We start from the raw sequence: 16,683 nt of genomic DNA, 5'->3' as shown, positions 1-16,683 counted from the left end.
CTGTCCCACACGCCTGCACCACTCACTGCAGGAGGGTTTAAGAGAGAACTAAACATCTACATTTTAAACAGCACTGTATTGTAGGATCTTTTTGTTATAATACCTGAGTGTTACTCCAAGGAACACATTCAAAAACATCCTTTTAAAAGGAAATTACAGAAATACGTTTTAAAGTCACAACAGAAGGAGTTTGTGGCTATGCTGTGTGCACTAGGGGTGGGGAAATCGTGCAAGTGGGCAAACGTCTTCTGCAAAATGCAGAGCAACTAAACTAATGCTTATCAAACATGACCTATGATTTGTTTTCATGTAACGTTCATAGTGTGATGACATCTGCCTGTCTTTTTCTTTTCAGTAAAAGTGAATAGGTTACTCAAGCTACTTCCTTATAGGATTCTATCAAAGAGAAACAACTCATTTACTCAGCCTTTTTTTTTTTTTTTTTTTTTCAGTTGCTGGCTTTTTCCTCTGTCAGAAAGGTAAAATGAACTGTGTGTGGTGGCGCACACCTATAATCCTAGCATTCTGGGAGGCTTAAGCAAGAGGATCATAAGTTCAAGTTCAACCTGGGCAACTTGGGGATTTAGTGAGACCCTGGCTCAAAATAAAAAAATTTTACAAAAAAGAGCTAGGGATGTAGAACAGTGCAAAGGGCCCTGTGATCCAATCCCCAGAACTACAAAAAGGCTGCCACATGATATTTTTCTGGCCAGAACAGAGATTGTTCCTACTTATCACCCAGTTGTTCAAGAACCAAGAAAAGTGAATCAGTCATTTTAGACCCAGTTTTATTCCCTCTGTCTTTTCTTTTGCCTTTTGGCCACTATCATTTCACTAACAATTCTAAGATTCATCTTAGGTGACCAAGGATAAGCAGGGAAGAGTACTCACCAGTTCTAACCACAGGGTCTCTGAAAGGAACTGTACTACACACCAGAATCAATGGAGACCTCTGACTGTCATGGCTACTGCAAGTGTCCTCCAGACTGAGGACTCAGAGGCAATGTTTTATCCTCTCTCTCCACAAACTCCCTGTCTCCCACCGCAGCTAAGTAATAAACACTCTTTTGTTATACGTAAAAAGTTCAGCAAATGCCGTAAGGCAGAGAATTGATGGGGTGGGGGTACAGAATGATTGCTTTTAATCATTGCACCAGTGAACTATTTGTGCTTCAGTGTATGTATCAATCTGGGGAGGAAAAGCCCTGCCTAGACCTGATAGCCTGGTAGAGTATGCAACTCGCTTTCTAATCCCTATCTTCAAATCTATCTCCTAGGGCAAAATATTTCTACGCCATGCTTGATCATTAGGACTGTGAGTTGATGGTTTATTTCTACTGACCTTCTCTGAAGGCCTGCGTTAGCACATGTTCTCCTAGATCAGAACGTCTTGGTAACTACAGGACATGATGAGTTCATTTGCTTTCAATATTGGAAGAAGAGGTAAAGAAACTTAGTCCTCTGGATTTTCTGGAACTCCTTTCAAGCTGCTTCTTCCATCTCTATTTTAGTCTCTGCAGATCCTATGAGTTCTAGAAGAGTCGGATCTTTTGCTAGTCCGATGCTCAAGCCATTCCATAATATAATTGCAAAGTCTACACTTAAAATTAAGTACTATAAACTAAAGGTACTGTAAAGTACTATTTTGATGATAGCCAAAAGAAATCAATGTTTTCTCTGTTTAAGGTGAAACAAATAAGTCTACTCAAAGACATAAGTATATGCCAATTAAACAGATTCTGTCAACCTTGGCCTGAATGTGGTGACAAAATATTACTTTCTGGTTCAAAAAGGTCTATTTCTGGTTAACGGTCACCAGATGTGTGTGTTCAGTGGCCCTGTGCAGGGATCTTAGCAGGAGAAAGGAGGGACTTAAGAGATGGGCACCTCTCAATTCAAATCTTCCTTCTGTAACCTACCAGGTGATCTTGGACTCAAAGAGTTCTCAACTTCCTACTTTTTACAGGAGGGGAATAAATCTACCTCGTAGCATATAAAGAAGACTGACTAAGTCAGGGACCCTGCACTGTACAGGAGCAGGCAATAAGAAAGAGATCAATGCAAACTGTTTTCTACCTCCCTCTAGATTAATTAATGATCCTTGTTCAATGGAATCTTTCTGTGACTGGTTGTCTTTGGCCTTCTTGCTTCATTGCTGAAGCGGTGAGGATAGTAGTATGTCTTTTCCTGTGGTTTTACTATCTATGGTGTCAGTTGCTTGCAGTTAACCACAGTCTGAAAATATAACTACAGTTCAGTGAGGAATCAAGTAGTGTGAGGGGGAAGGCATGAGAGGGAAATGCCACCATGTTCTTCTACCACAGGAGCACACAGCCATCCATGAAGCGGGAGGCCCCTCCTCAGACTCAAATCTGTCAGCACCTTGGTCTTGAATTTCTAGATCTTAAGAACTGTGAGAAACAAATTTCAGTTGCTTATTAGTCAGTCTGTGATTTTTTGTTAGCAGCTTGCACGGACTATGACAACCAGCAAACAAATGAAAAGATGTTGAATTTCACTGAAACCAGGAAAATGCAACTGATAGACCACTTATAAAATAAGAGAGAGAAGCCACACTTACATAACCTTTCTTGTATTGTTTAGTTGTCTTATTTCATTGGTGGTGTTATTAACAGGTTACTGATCTAATTTATAAATTAACAGGCATGTACACATATATACATGTACATATGTATGAAAGAATATATAACTCTCCATCGTTTCTGACATCCGTTGGAGAAGATACTGGAAGGTGTCTCTCATGGATAAGAGAACTACTGTGATAGATGCTTACATTTCTTCTGCATTACATAGCAGATAATAGTGAAAAGCGTAGGCACAAAGTCACAGTGTGGGACTTCCAAACCAGGCTGCTCAGCTGGCTTGTGGTTGCCCACTGCAGACCACAGGTCATGTGAAAATATTTGCAGTCTACCCTCATATACGCTTTCTGATGGATTGTATATTGATGCGAAGCTTGTCCTCTACCTACTTTGTCCCTCAAGTTTTTAGTTTCTTCCTATCACTTGTTCATATACCCTGCATGTCTAGAATCAATTTTCTTTTCTCTCTGCTTAGAGAATCTTAGCAAACTCTTTTAATTTGCAGCTCCCATCTTCCTGCCTTCATACAATTCTCCCAGGTTCTGTGCCTGAAGTGATCTCGAGTTCCTGTGCATTTCCAGCGTACTTATTCTCTTCATTACTCACCTGACTCTGAACATTTGCTGTCTTTCTCTGAACCAGTGGAGGACAGCAGAGCAGCTCTGGTTGAGGTGGCAACAGACCTGAGTGCTGGACTCCATGTTGGGGTTCCTTGCTCACAGGAACCTGTATTTCCTTGTCTGTAAAATCAAGGTAATAATAGTCCAGTGAGTTGCTTTGACAACCAAAAAAATGCTAAAATATTTTACAGGCAATAAAGTGCTGTATGAAGAAAGACATTGCTACCATCCACAAGCACATGTTTTACTATTTTCTTCTAAAATACCTGGCACAGGGCCCTGATTACAATAATATCAATAAGATAAATGAACACATGATGAGGAATCTGAAGACAGTGCTGGAACCTGTTTTGCCAGTGACATGATTTTTGGCCTGGCTTCTGAATTCAGTTCACTCTGGTGATATGAGGGGCTTTGTCCAGAGTCTAGACCGATGGATCTTATCCCCTGGCAGCACACTGGTAATACCAGGTAAGTTTTTAAAAATGCCTGTGTCTGAGCCCAACCTCAAATCTATCCAGGCGCTCTGTGTCTGAGGTTCATGCATAACTATTAAATGTTTGCGTTGGTTTTTGTTTGTTTGTTTGTTTTTCTTTTTTTTGCACTTTTGTTTTGTTTGGTTTTTTTTTTTTTTTTGGGACCAGGTCTCACTCTGCAGGCTGGGCTGGTCTTAAATTCACTATATAGACCAAGATGACCTCAAACATCCCATTCTCTTGCTTCAGCCTCCCGAGTATTAAAGTTTTGCATCTAGTTTTGAAACAACTAAAAATTTACTGAACAGGTGGAAATTCTTGTAGAGAGCAAAATAAATGTTTTTCTTGATCCATTCAGAGTGAGTTGCCCATCTAATAAGCTATCATTACACCTTGAGAGTATTTCCTATGAATAAAGACATTCTCCTTCACATATGCAATGTAACCATCAAAATCATGTGATTTACATGGGAACACTTGAGATCTCATTCAAGTTTCACCCATTATCTCAAAATGTCTCCTCTAAGTTTCACTTTGGCGGCTGGGTTAAGGTGATGTTTCCCAGTTTTCTCCCTTTGCAAGGAATACTTTGAAACTGTGTAAGTATCTTGTACCTTTCTCAGACTGCAATTTTATGCATTCATTTTTATCTGTACATTTTCATTTTATTATATACATATCATTTCATTTTATTTTATTTATACCACCATATTCATAGAATTTCTATTTCATTGAACGAGGTTTTCCATTAATATCATTGTTTATTTTGGTGCTTAGATTGTCCTCAGTTTGGGCATCAGAACTCCGCCAACCTGGTACCTGTGTCCTCTTCACATGTGCCCATCGTCCTGGGAGCACCACTACCTTCTGGTGCCAGGGTGCAGCCCATGCTCCTCCATGTGCTCCTTCCCTGGGCTCTCTAAGGAGCCCTGGCCCCCACCAAAATGGTATCACAAGCCAAGCTCAGGGGCCTGGGTGACCATCTCCAGGGGGAACTGGGGCTTTGAGGTCCTCCGTGGACAGAGTTAGCAATGTGTGGACTTGTGCACAGGTGCACTGCATTTTTGTATCTATGTTTATTTCTACCTCTACCTATATATTCCGAAATCACGAGCTGAAAATAATTCCAGTTCCAGTCCAACACTCCAATGTGTCCTTCAGTTTTTCCCTTTAAATGTCTGTGTCTCCTCATCTTTAGGAGTTTAGGACTTGGAAATAAACTAAGCAAAGAAAATCCTCTGGAAGTTTTCACTTTCATCACCTGCCAAACCAAACTAAATCACGTTAAACCAACCAACACTAAAAAATAAAATAAAATCACTAAATCATTAATAAAGATATCTCTTTATAGCTGATTATATTGAAGGCCTTTAAACACACGCATGATATACACTCACACTTAGACATTTTTTAAAGCTAAGGTATTTAGTTTTTTTGTTTTTTTCTTTGTCGGTTTTTTGTTTGTTTGTTTGTTTTGTTTTGTTGTTTTTCTGGTATCGGGGATCGAACTCACGACCTTGCACTTGCCAGGCAGGCACTGTGCTGCTGAGCTAAATCCCCAACCCCTAAGCTAAGGTATTTAAATGTTGCTTTTGTACAGGTTTTTAAGCTATGACATTTTAATAATGTTTCTATTCAATCATTTTCTTGCTACAAAAGTATTGTCTTAATTCAGTACTTTTTAAAATAGCATAGGAAACAAAGACCTTTCCGCATTTTAAAACCAGAAGCAGGGGACATAAATAGATTTGTCTCTTGTCAGGAGCAGTGAAGTGGAAGCCCTCTACAAGATGGGAAAAGTTGTGTCTTCAGCAGTCCGTGACGAGCGCATGTTGAGCCAGACAACGCGGTGCTGGAACACTGCTTGCCTGATGGACATCCGGAGATGGGATCATTTGTGTTAAAGCTTGTACCAGGCACAGCCGCTACTGCGGGTGGAGAGCGCAATGTGAGAACATGACAGTTATACTCTGCGTCGCCGGCACTTCCTGTTTTCAGTAAGTTCAGTAAGTCCCCGACTTGCAAGCGTTGCAAACTTTCACAGGTGTATTGTATAAGTCTTACTTTGTCGACTTACAAAAGAATCCGACTTACAATCAATTCTCCTGGAAGGGAATTTGGTAAGTCAGGAACTTGTACCTCCATCCAGAGGAAATACATATTTCATTCACAATGTATTCGTGATTCTTGCAGTGTTATAAAGTGGTCTGGGATGATATAAATAGTGATGTTTCTGCTGAAGTAAGTGCATGATATCTTTGGAATATTCAACTGCTAATAAAAATTCAATTTGGTTGAAAAATAAGAGAAAAAGTTAAATTCTGCTTCCTAGAGCCCTTTGAAATTGCTACAGCCATGCACATGTTCCTTGGTTGCCAATTTGGGTGCGGTCTTCTCACCTAAACACACTTTATCTTTAATAATTCTATACCTTTATTGGTGTCCACTGCAGCTCCTTTCCACCCTACTACTTCATCTTCTTTCTTTTTTCTCCATATAAATTTTATTTTATTTTATTTTTTTCTTTCCTAATAGATAGTTGAGTATTTAGGATAAAATCACATAGGCATATTTATGGTAGACACCATTTTATGTAGGCAGTTCCTGCTTGGGCTACTATGTCTTGACTGACCATTCCATCATGTGTTAATGACTTACCCACTATAGCATTCATTCAACCAGTCTATCAAATAATCAATCAATATTTTGAGCCTTTTCGCTTTTTTATTAGGTAGAAATCAACCATACCTTAAAGTTTCTTTGATAGTTCTAACCAAAACTTTCTCTTTTCAAGATTAATGTCAAATATCCAGCGTAATTACAATGTTACTTTTACATTTTAAAGTAGGTGATGCTTAAATGATGGACCCTAAAATATCAATAAATTCCACTACTAAGTTAGTGTAATCCACGGGTTAAGTATTGGCTCACTTGATTAAAATACTCTTGTTTCTATTGGGGGTGAGCAAGACTAGGATAAATGCTCAAAGATTATTATACAAAGTGACACAGGCTATGACTAAGCAACATTTGAAGAGATGGGCCCATTGAGGACCAAATAAATTTTAGTCAGTACTTGGAAAATGTAGGAAACATTATTTCACAAAATGAAAGTATGAGAAAATTTTCCCTAGAGGAAAACTATCTACTGAAAATAAAACTAGAATGTTACTCTGAAAGAATATTTTTTATACAGCGAAGCATTTCTTGTTCATATTTACAAAATAAACAGCTTATTCTTCTATCAAGTCAGTAGAAGGATTTAAACTGAGCAAAGTTATACTGTTTTGACAACATGAATACTGATACTACAGTGCAGACAACTAATTTAAGAGCCGTCATGTATTTCAGACTCTCCTAATCATGCATTTGAACTAAACCTCTTCTGTCCAAATAAGACCATTTCATGTGAGACGTAAACACAATTAGACATTTCTAACAAATTTTTAAATATCCCAAGGGCTATCCTTTAAGGGAATTTTCTGACCCACTGAGAAAGGAGGATGTGGAAAAAGAAGCACTATTTACAATAAAACCTCCTTTTTTGGTGTAAAACCAGTTAAACAGAACACTGCATCACGCACAAGAGAATCTTCCCCTGGGTGTGCCTATAACCGACTACAGAGTGCCATCCACAGATTCTAACAGATGCCCGACTGAGGGGCTCCAGGCCCTCACCTCCCTCTAGTCTCTTGTGTTAATGAGGACTCTTGTTACAGTTTAAGGCACACCAGTGAGCAGCTCTAAATCAGAGCTTGTCCTGTGGAAGGAAAGTTTACAGTGGGTACCGGGGCCAGTCGGTTAGTATTCCAGATGTGGGGCCTGTACCCTGCCTCTGACCAGCATCCATTTCTGCGCTCCACAGCTGGTCCATGTAAATGTGCCATATTGCTGCCCATCTGCTCAGAGAGTGCACAGTGGCACATCTCCCTCTGACAGTGGACCGTTTTATAGAATGCTATAAATATTGAAATTCATAGGCATGAAGCAGCAGATTTTTAATGTTACTTAGAGAGACATTTGAGCCACAACCTTTGGCAGAAGCAGACACTGTTAGTATCTCAGTACACTGTGCACCATTTGGTTCAGACTCATGAACAACTTTTCCAGGGATTTCATGGCTCTCCAATCCCAGGTAAAATGGAGTACAGACCCTGAGGGATGGTATTTAGTGTGAATGTCACCCTGCATACAATGTGCGTTTGGGATATGGTCTTTCCAGCCCTGTGCTGTGTTAAACCATATGTTAATGTTTTTATACTCAGAAAAGATTAGATTGGGGACCAATAAAGTTTCAAAACTACAAATAATAGGCTAACCATTGTGAAACGTGAGGCATTCCTTCAGCTGATTTTTTTCCCAAAGTCTCTGTAATTTTCATTTTTGAAATGGTAGGGCTATATTTTGTCATAGGAAACCAGCTTATCCATATTTTATAAGCTAATATGTGCAAATTTTGTAGGAGAGAGTAAACATCCCCATTAATTTGAAATTACTGGCATGAGGTCTAGATGAGAAAAATTGCTTTACAGTGCTTTTCCCTCTTGACCAAAGAATCCTAAACAAACTTTGAGGCAAAAAGGGAAGTAAATCAAAGCCCCAGAATGAAAAATTATGGGTTACCTGTGTGTTTTTAATTTCTGGGACGATGTCCTTTGTCTTTAATGAAGTGTGAGGCAAAGCAAAACTTATTAAGACTAAAATGGACCCCATTTTTACATAAAGACAAAATGGCTCCGCTTTTATTTTTTTTTGTTGGTACTACTGTGAAAACGCTAAACAGAAAATGCCCTTCTAACAATTGTCAGAGATTTAACAGCATAAGAGGTCGTTCATTTAGGAGAATAAGTAATTGGAAAAGGACATGGTAATGCTCCCAGCTTGGCGTTTGTTTACATCCGAGCTGTTCACAAAAGCTAATGTGACAACTATTAAAAGATAAAACACTTTTGCTGCCTAACTGATGTGAAGAATTGAAAATGATTAAAATCCAAACCGAATCTCAATTATTCTTCTGGCATGGACATTTCTTGAGACTGTGATGCTTTTTAGCTGTGCTTTATTATCTTTTTCCAATCGCTCTGTGGCCTTTGCAGTTTTTTTTTTTAAATAGCAACTTGCATCTTTATTAGTGAAGCTGAAACATTCCAACAATAAGCTGTGTCATTGCTCAAACATTTCCCAGAGTTCCCAATCAGCAGAGTTATGTAAGGTGGCAGGTTAATAAATGCGACACACTGAAATCATTTGTACCAGATTATCCCTCCTTCCAATCTCTGACAGATGCTAAGTCCAGCTGGTAAAAAAAGTTTATAGGCGAGTTGGATCTGGGGTCTTCACACACTCCACAATGTTGGCTACCAATGCTTGTTTTAATGAGTCACGGATTGCCTGTTTATCTTCTGCTCCCTGCTGTTTCTGCATTTTCTCTTCCAGAACAATCCTAGAAACACATGCTGCTACAGACGCTGGAGCAATGTGTGTAGACATTCGAGCCAAATTATTATAAAGAACTCTTTCTTCTCTGATATTAAAAAAAGGAGCGAGAATTGCACATTGCCTAGCAAATCGTTATCTCAGATGTTCACTGTGACATGCTCAATATGGCCCACCAGAAAAAGTTGGAGACATTTGAAACCTTAACAACTACACAAAATGACACTGTAATTGGCAGGTTTTGTTGTTCATGTTCTGGCTCAGCTAAAACTGCTCTAAACACTTTGTTTAATGATGTTACATTATGACAACACATGGCTTCTATACAGCAAGTCATCATGTTTAACATGCAACAACACAGGAAAAGTAGAAAGTGGCCAGGAAGCAGCAGCGGGAGCCACCCTTAGAAGTTCTCCTGTCACATCCAGAATGATAAGGCATAAAGTCTCCGAAAATGTCCCTTCTCATTGAAGGTTCCTTTCAGTCCATTTCCCTATCTCACTGTGTTAAGATCATTTCTGCATGAAAGTTGTTGAAAAGGGAGAGAGAAAGGGAGAGGGGGGAGTGGGAGAGTAAGGGAGAGAGAGATTGTGTGTGTGTGTGTGTGTGTGTGTCTCAGGAGAAGAGAGTGTTAATATGACTGTACTTTGATATTTAACCAAGGCTTTAGAAAAGAGCTAAAAAATAAATAACTAAAAATAAAAGGAAAGAGAGAAATATAGAAGCAAAATTCTATTTTCATTCAATTTCTTGCTGAAACTAAGGTATTTTCCTTTGGGCTTCAAAAAATTTTTAATGTAATAGGAAAATGTACATTCTCCCCTGAATAGATTTGTTAGTATTATCGTCTCTATTTTAATAAGGCCTTTGGTCATTTCCTGAATGGGTGACTTTTGCTGTCTTACAAATGCACAGTGAAAAAAAAAAACAAAAAAACAAAAAAACAAAAAAAACAAATGCACAGTGAAATTTAGACACAGTCTCTATCCTCAGGAATTTTGACTTATAATGACATGGGGGAAATGACAGGTAAAAACTAAATGTACCATAGCTATACAGAAAAATATCTGTTATAAAATAGTTTTGGTGGAAGAGTTCAGTTAAAGATTATGATGGCATGCTGGAAAATGTTTCATATAATATTTGTTGAAGACTTTTTATTGGGATGAACTTAGTTTCCTAAGGTTGAACAAAGGAATATAACACAGCATTTGAATGTCTAAGATATTCAGAGAGAAGCCTGCAAGACAGGCCGGCCTCAGACATTGTGGTGAGGTGGTAAAGTGCCCTGGGGAAGGCATAGGCTCTATGTCATCACATCAATATTTCAGAAAATCTGGGGGGAGGGATTTTTCTACATATCTCTCAGTTTACTTTACAGAAGAACTTTTGTGATAACTGATCATTTATATTATTTCAGGAAATATTTCACTTTTTAAAAAATATTTTATATTTTTTAAAAATCAATGATTTAATACAATGTACTTTATTGTTATTTCAGATGTCAAATACTGTAACGTTCAATATTATTTAAGATTTACTTGAAAGAGAGGTTGAGGACACGTTGGTTCAAATGTACAAAATTTCAACTGGACAGGAAGAATATGTTCTAGAGGTCTATTCTACAGTATGGTGCCTATAGTTAATAACAAAGTACCTTATACTTGAAAGAGGCTAAGGGAGTAGATGTTAAGTGTTTTCACCACTGATAAATATTAAGTATGTAAAGTGATCCATATGCTAATTAGGTCCCTGTAGGCATTCTACAATATATACTCAAAGCATCGTACTGTATGCCATAAATATATTCAATTTTTGCCAATCTAAAAAAAAGGAGGGGTTACTTGCTTACAACAAAAGTCTGAAATATTCTGCTTCTGTATCAGGACATTTCTGCTTCATCTTTTAAGTCATCTTTCTTACTTTGGAAGGAGAAAGGATGCAAAATGGAGAAAACTTACACATTTCTTTATGCTTCAGCAATGAAAATGTAGCTTCTCAATTTCTTTAAATAATTAATCTAATTTTCATTTTAATGCACTAATGGGCAGCAAGAACAATATACCATATTTTAGTAGCTCTATAAGCTCAGCCTGCTTTGACAGTTTAAACTCTTCCTTTAAGTAACCATGGCAGTTAATCTGAAGTATTAAGTATTAAGTATTAAGACTCCCTGCAGGGATTGGACATGGGTGACACGTACATCAGTGGATTGATCCATGGAGTTCACAGCTGAATATACTGCTAGGAAGTGAGGCCCACAGCGAGAGGTGGATCAGAGGGGCTGCCTTTGGAGGACAGAGCTCTCTCTGGTGCTGGTCCTCTGGGCTCTGCTTCCCAGCTGCCATGAAGCGAGACGCTTTGCTCTCGCATCATGCTTTTTGCATGATGTTCCTCTGCTTCACCTCAGACCCACAACATTGGAACAAGCTGACCATAGACTGCAACCTCCAAAACTATAAGCCAAATAAACTATTTCCTTGCATACGCCAGGCAACTGTCCCAGCAGCAGGAAAGCTGACCAGTGTAGTGATTCTGTCCCTTTAGGTAAATATCCAACTTCTACAGCTGGCTATTGCTCATCTCCAATATGGCCTCTGGATTTAGGGAAGAGGGGCTTCCAGACCCTCCTATAGGGGTGGAAGGAGGTATCTGTTTATTATCTGCTTGTCTCCCCATCCTACTCCCAACTGCCTTTGTCTCCTTCTCTGTGTCCACAAGGCTGCTCCTGCAGTCTCCCCAACTTCCTTGCCCGCTGACTTCTGTTAGTTTGGGTACTGGGAGGCACCATTTGGAGACTGGATTCCTGAGGGTGAAAGTTGGGACATCTCTCTCCTAGCTCCTCTGACACTGGCACCATGCTTCTGGCATTGCTGTATGTCCCCATGATGACCTGACTCTCTTCCGGCTCACACTGGGCTCTGTTTTATCCGCCACTGGTCTCTTTAGTCCCAGGGGTAGGAAACGCTTCCTAGAGCTGCTGGCAGCTGGGTGCCTCACTACCCTTTGTCTGCTGCCTCAAATCTGCCCGTGCTTGGAAATAGCCTCTTCATTAGGAGCCTTCAGCTGAGCCATCTCTGTTGCCTGCCAGGGCATGGCTGACACCAGAGTACCCTTGCACTGACCTCCTTGCTCCTCTGGGTGACAGTGTTTGTTCTTTGGCTCTGCCTGCTCCTCTGCATTTATGACAAAACTTGCTGAATTTAAAGATTGTTCTGTCCAAGCTTACCCAGGGTCCAGTGGATCTTTCTGGTAACAAGGGCCATTTTGGCTCTGGGTGGCACTTCAGGCTCCCTGAGCTTCTCCATTCCTTTTGTTCAGGGCATCTCCTCCTAACACTCCTGCACCTACAGAGCTCACTGATCTCTTCCTTCGGGCTTGTGTCTTCTGCCTCATTTATCTCCTTTTTAGGGCTTCTGCTTAGGGCGGGGGTGGGGCGGGGCTTGCAATTTGCATGTTCACTTTTTTCCTTCCCATAATTCTACTGGGCAAAGAGAGTGGGTTCCCCCTCATCTCTAATATTTTTGGTACTCTCCTCAAGATTATATTTCTCTTCTCTTTTTCACAGTAGCTACTGTTCTTCTATTTTCCTGGAGATGTAATATCAGAGTTGCTGGTAGCAAATTATGGGAAAGGTGAAAGACACACATCAATTTAATATATTCAAAATATTAGCTTATCCAGATTAGATAGCAGAGAAAGAAATTGAATCAATGGACAAGAAGGAAAGATTCTTGCATTGTAACAGGAGCAAAGACACGCAGACATTTCTGCTCGAGTGCAATGTGTGTGTTCTTGCAAGGTCTCCTGTTCTGTAAAAGGGCAAGACAGATGCTAAAAATGATGGGGCATGCGGGAAATACAGGGAGGGGCAGATTTCACCAAACCCATAGAATTTATAACCATAGCATTAGCAATAAAAACTAGCAATCTTAATAAAAATACTAGCACAGTTAAATGTCCCTTGTGACATCATATCAGTCAGCAGATTCTCTGTGGCCTTAAACCCATGACTGCTGCCTCTTTCCTTTGAAATAATTCATTAAAATTAATAATGAGATCTAATATGTAGATTTCTTTATCAGAAAAATTCAACACAGATGAAGTCTTCAGATTTTTCATCTGTACTCTCAACCTCCCAATTCTTTGTTTATTTAATATATTTTATTCGTGCCTATTAATTTTATAAAATATTTGGTTTCAATGTGATGTTTTAATGCATGCCTATAGCATATTTTAAACATAATCCCCCAATAATCTCCCTTACCTGCATTTCTCCCTTACTCTTAATTTCTTCCTCTTTTCAGAATGTCATATAGTTGGGATCATATAGTGTGTAGTCTTTTCAAGAGGTATCTTTCACTTCCCAGTGTTCATCTAAGGTTTCCCATATATGTTTGTGATAGTTCATTTCATTTTATCTCCCAATGATATCTCATTGAATTGATGTGCCACAGTTTGTTTATCCACTCACCTGTCTGGGTTGATATCTATCAGTTATGGTTTCATAATTATAAATAAATCTACACGAATATTCACTTACAGATTGTTTAGCTCAGCAAAACCAGGAGGAATAAAGAAAGTCGATGTTCAGCTTTTTTCTTATGACTTTCAAATACCGATAGACATCAATTGTGAGAAAGTCTGAACTTGATTACATTAAAAACATTGACGTTTAGGGCAACTGTATTGAATCAACACACCTTCAGCACTTTACTGGCATTGTGCTGTAAGTCAGACTTCAGGTATTCCTGGGCATCTGGGAAAATAATGTGGCATGCACAACTTTCCTGTGCTCTCCTGGTCTCTTTTCCACAGGTAAGCATTCCTCACACCCCAAATCTTGCACTGATTATCTTTAAGAACTTTTGCAACCTTTCTCTTGTTTCTTAGTGGGATTCTTCTGACCTTTCATCTTCTCTGATTCGATTGGATGAAGATAAAGTGACAGTCCTTGGCTCCTTGAGTGGTTTCATGGCTTCTCTGTGTGGAAGCCCTCTGTGTTTAATTTTCTGAAGTCATAATTTCCTTTGTCCCACTCCTTGTCCCAGATGTCATTAACTCAACAGCTCCATTTTTATGCTTTAATTTTTCATTTGTCATTTTGACCATCTCTACGGACTTGAATTACTTGCCCCTATGAGATATCTGGAGCAGAAACCAGAGACTTTGTGCCCCAAACAGGAGGTGGCACTGTTCTCCAGAGACAAATAGATCCCTGTGGTCACACCTGAGCAGCAGGTGACTAGGCTCAGCTGAACAGTGGTGAGAACATCTGTAGCACCTGGAAAAGTATAGGCCCTCTACAGGTGTTTCAAGTCATTATTACAAATTATTATTATTAGTGATCACTACTTAGGAAATATTTTCCCTGTGGGCAGATGTGTGTTAGGCATTTGAAACTCAATTTGGTTTTTATTTTTTCTCATCCTACAACCATGCTACAAATGCCCTCAATGGTTCTTATCTTCCAATGGCCTGACTTTTAATTTTTGACTTTATAATGGTGCAAAAATAATACCTATTTGGTAGAAATTATACTTAGCATTTTGAATTTTGCTCTTTTCCCAGTCTGCTGACATGCAGTATGACACTGTCCTAAGGCCGGGTCTCAGCTCCCAGTTAGTTCTGCGGTCACATGGGTTAACAACTGATACCCTGCACTGCTAAGCTAGGATATGTTTTTCATTTTTTTTTTTTAATTTTAAAGAGAATAAAAAATTTAAAAAAAACATTAAAAATGATAAAGAGTTTGAAAACAAAATGATAGGAAATCACCAATGGTTGTTATATTGCATATTGTTATTGTCAAAGTAGTTGTTCAAATTACCAGATATAAGCATGCAAACCTGGTCAAAAACAATTAAGCATTAACTGTTCCTAAGCTAAGATATTTGTAAGGTGAAAATATCACACACTGTTGTAGTTCAGATCTAAAATGTTCCCCAAAAGTTTCATGTGGTGGGAGGTGGCAGGGTGGTTGCTGGTGAGAAAGGGTGGTCCCTGGGGGTGTCTTGGAAGGGCGTGCCCTCCCCAGCACCTCCTTTCCCTCTGTGCTTCATGATAGACACACATGAGCAGCTTTCTTGAGCCAGGTCCTTGTACCCTGCCATTTCTGCCTGGGAACCAGCCAACCATCAACCTCTAAACAGTGTGAGCAAAAGTAAACCTGTGGTGCCTTAAACTGTAGGTGTGGTTATCCTGTCCAGAGACAGGAATGTGATCAGTGCACACCCACCGCTAGAGAATGGCAGTGTTGGAGTTTGTTCCTGCCTTGCTCTAATGACTGTGCCCTTTCCTCTGCCAACCTGGTCTGAGCAGCTCGGTGCCAGAATGGTGTGGGGACACAGCAGCCAGGCAGGGCGGGGCCCGGATGGCTCTGTTCTGCCTGGTACCACCTGATCCACAGTGTGAGCCCAGGTCAGAGGACAGAAACTTGGGCCAAAGAATAACATGGGCTGGGGTGCATATCACCAGAGCTGCCTCCTTCTAGGGCTAGATTTTGACTCCACACACTGGGAAGTATCGGTAGTGAATTGAAGGCCTCTTGAGTTCTTAATTTTCCTTAATTCTAGGACAGTCTCATAGGAGCCTCATTACTGGGCTCCGTTTCCCACAGCATGGCTGGATAAATGTGACCAAGTCCTTCCTTTGCACATAAAGGAGCGTAGTGTTGTGCATACAAGGTGCATCTGCATAATGCTTTATTTTATATAAAAGGGGATGTATCAAAATGTCAAGAGTGCTGCCCAGTGAAGAGAGAATGTATGTTTATTTCTTAGTTCTACTTTTCCATATTTTCACAATCAGAGAAAAATATGTCTTGAGATAGCTGAGAAGCAGTAAGGTAAAACGGAACAATATACACTTTAGAGTCAAACCATCTGAACTAAACTCTGAGCTCCATGGCTGTAGAACAATTTCCTAGGTTCTATGAACTTGAGATTCCTCAGCCTTGAAAAGGAGAGTCAGTCAATCCTGTAGGGTATTTTGAAGGTTAAGAGTAAAAGTGTGTCAATATTCGCAAATCAATTAATGTTGTACACCAAAGACAAACACCATATGATCATCTCAATAGATGTGAAAAAGCTTTCAACATAGTCCAACATGCATTCATGGTAAAAACTCTACAAAAAATAGGAATAGATGGTCTTTACCTCAACCTGATCAAAGCCATCTATGACAAACCAACAGCCAACCACATACTAAACGGACAAAAAGTGAAAGCTTTTACTTTAAAATCAGGAACAAGACAAGGATGTCTGCTGTCACCACTCCTGTTCAGCATAGTTCTGGAACCATTAGCCAGAGCAATTAGACAAGACAGAGAAATAAAAGGAATAAGGATAGGAAAGGAGGAAGTAAATCTATCACTATTTGCAGATGACATGATACTTTACATGGAAGACCCTAAAAACTCCACAAGACTCCTTGAATTCATCAACAAATTCAGCAGTGTAGCTGGATACAAAGTCAACACCCAAAAATCAATAGCATTCCTACACACAAACAACAAACAGACTGAGAGAGAAATTAAGGAAACCATAC

This window comes from Chinchilla lanigera, unplaced genomic scaffold (assembly GCF_000276665.1).
Source record: "Chinchilla lanigera isolate Chin_1 unplaced genomic scaffold, ChiLan1.0 scaffold00035, whole genome shotgun sequence".
NCBI classification, from domain to species: domain Eukaryota; kingdom Metazoa; phylum Chordata; class Mammalia; order Rodentia; family Chinchillidae; genus Chinchilla; species Chinchilla lanigera.
The sequence above is the reverse complement of the archived record's forward strand: the minus strand, read 5'-3'. Positions refer to the sequence as shown.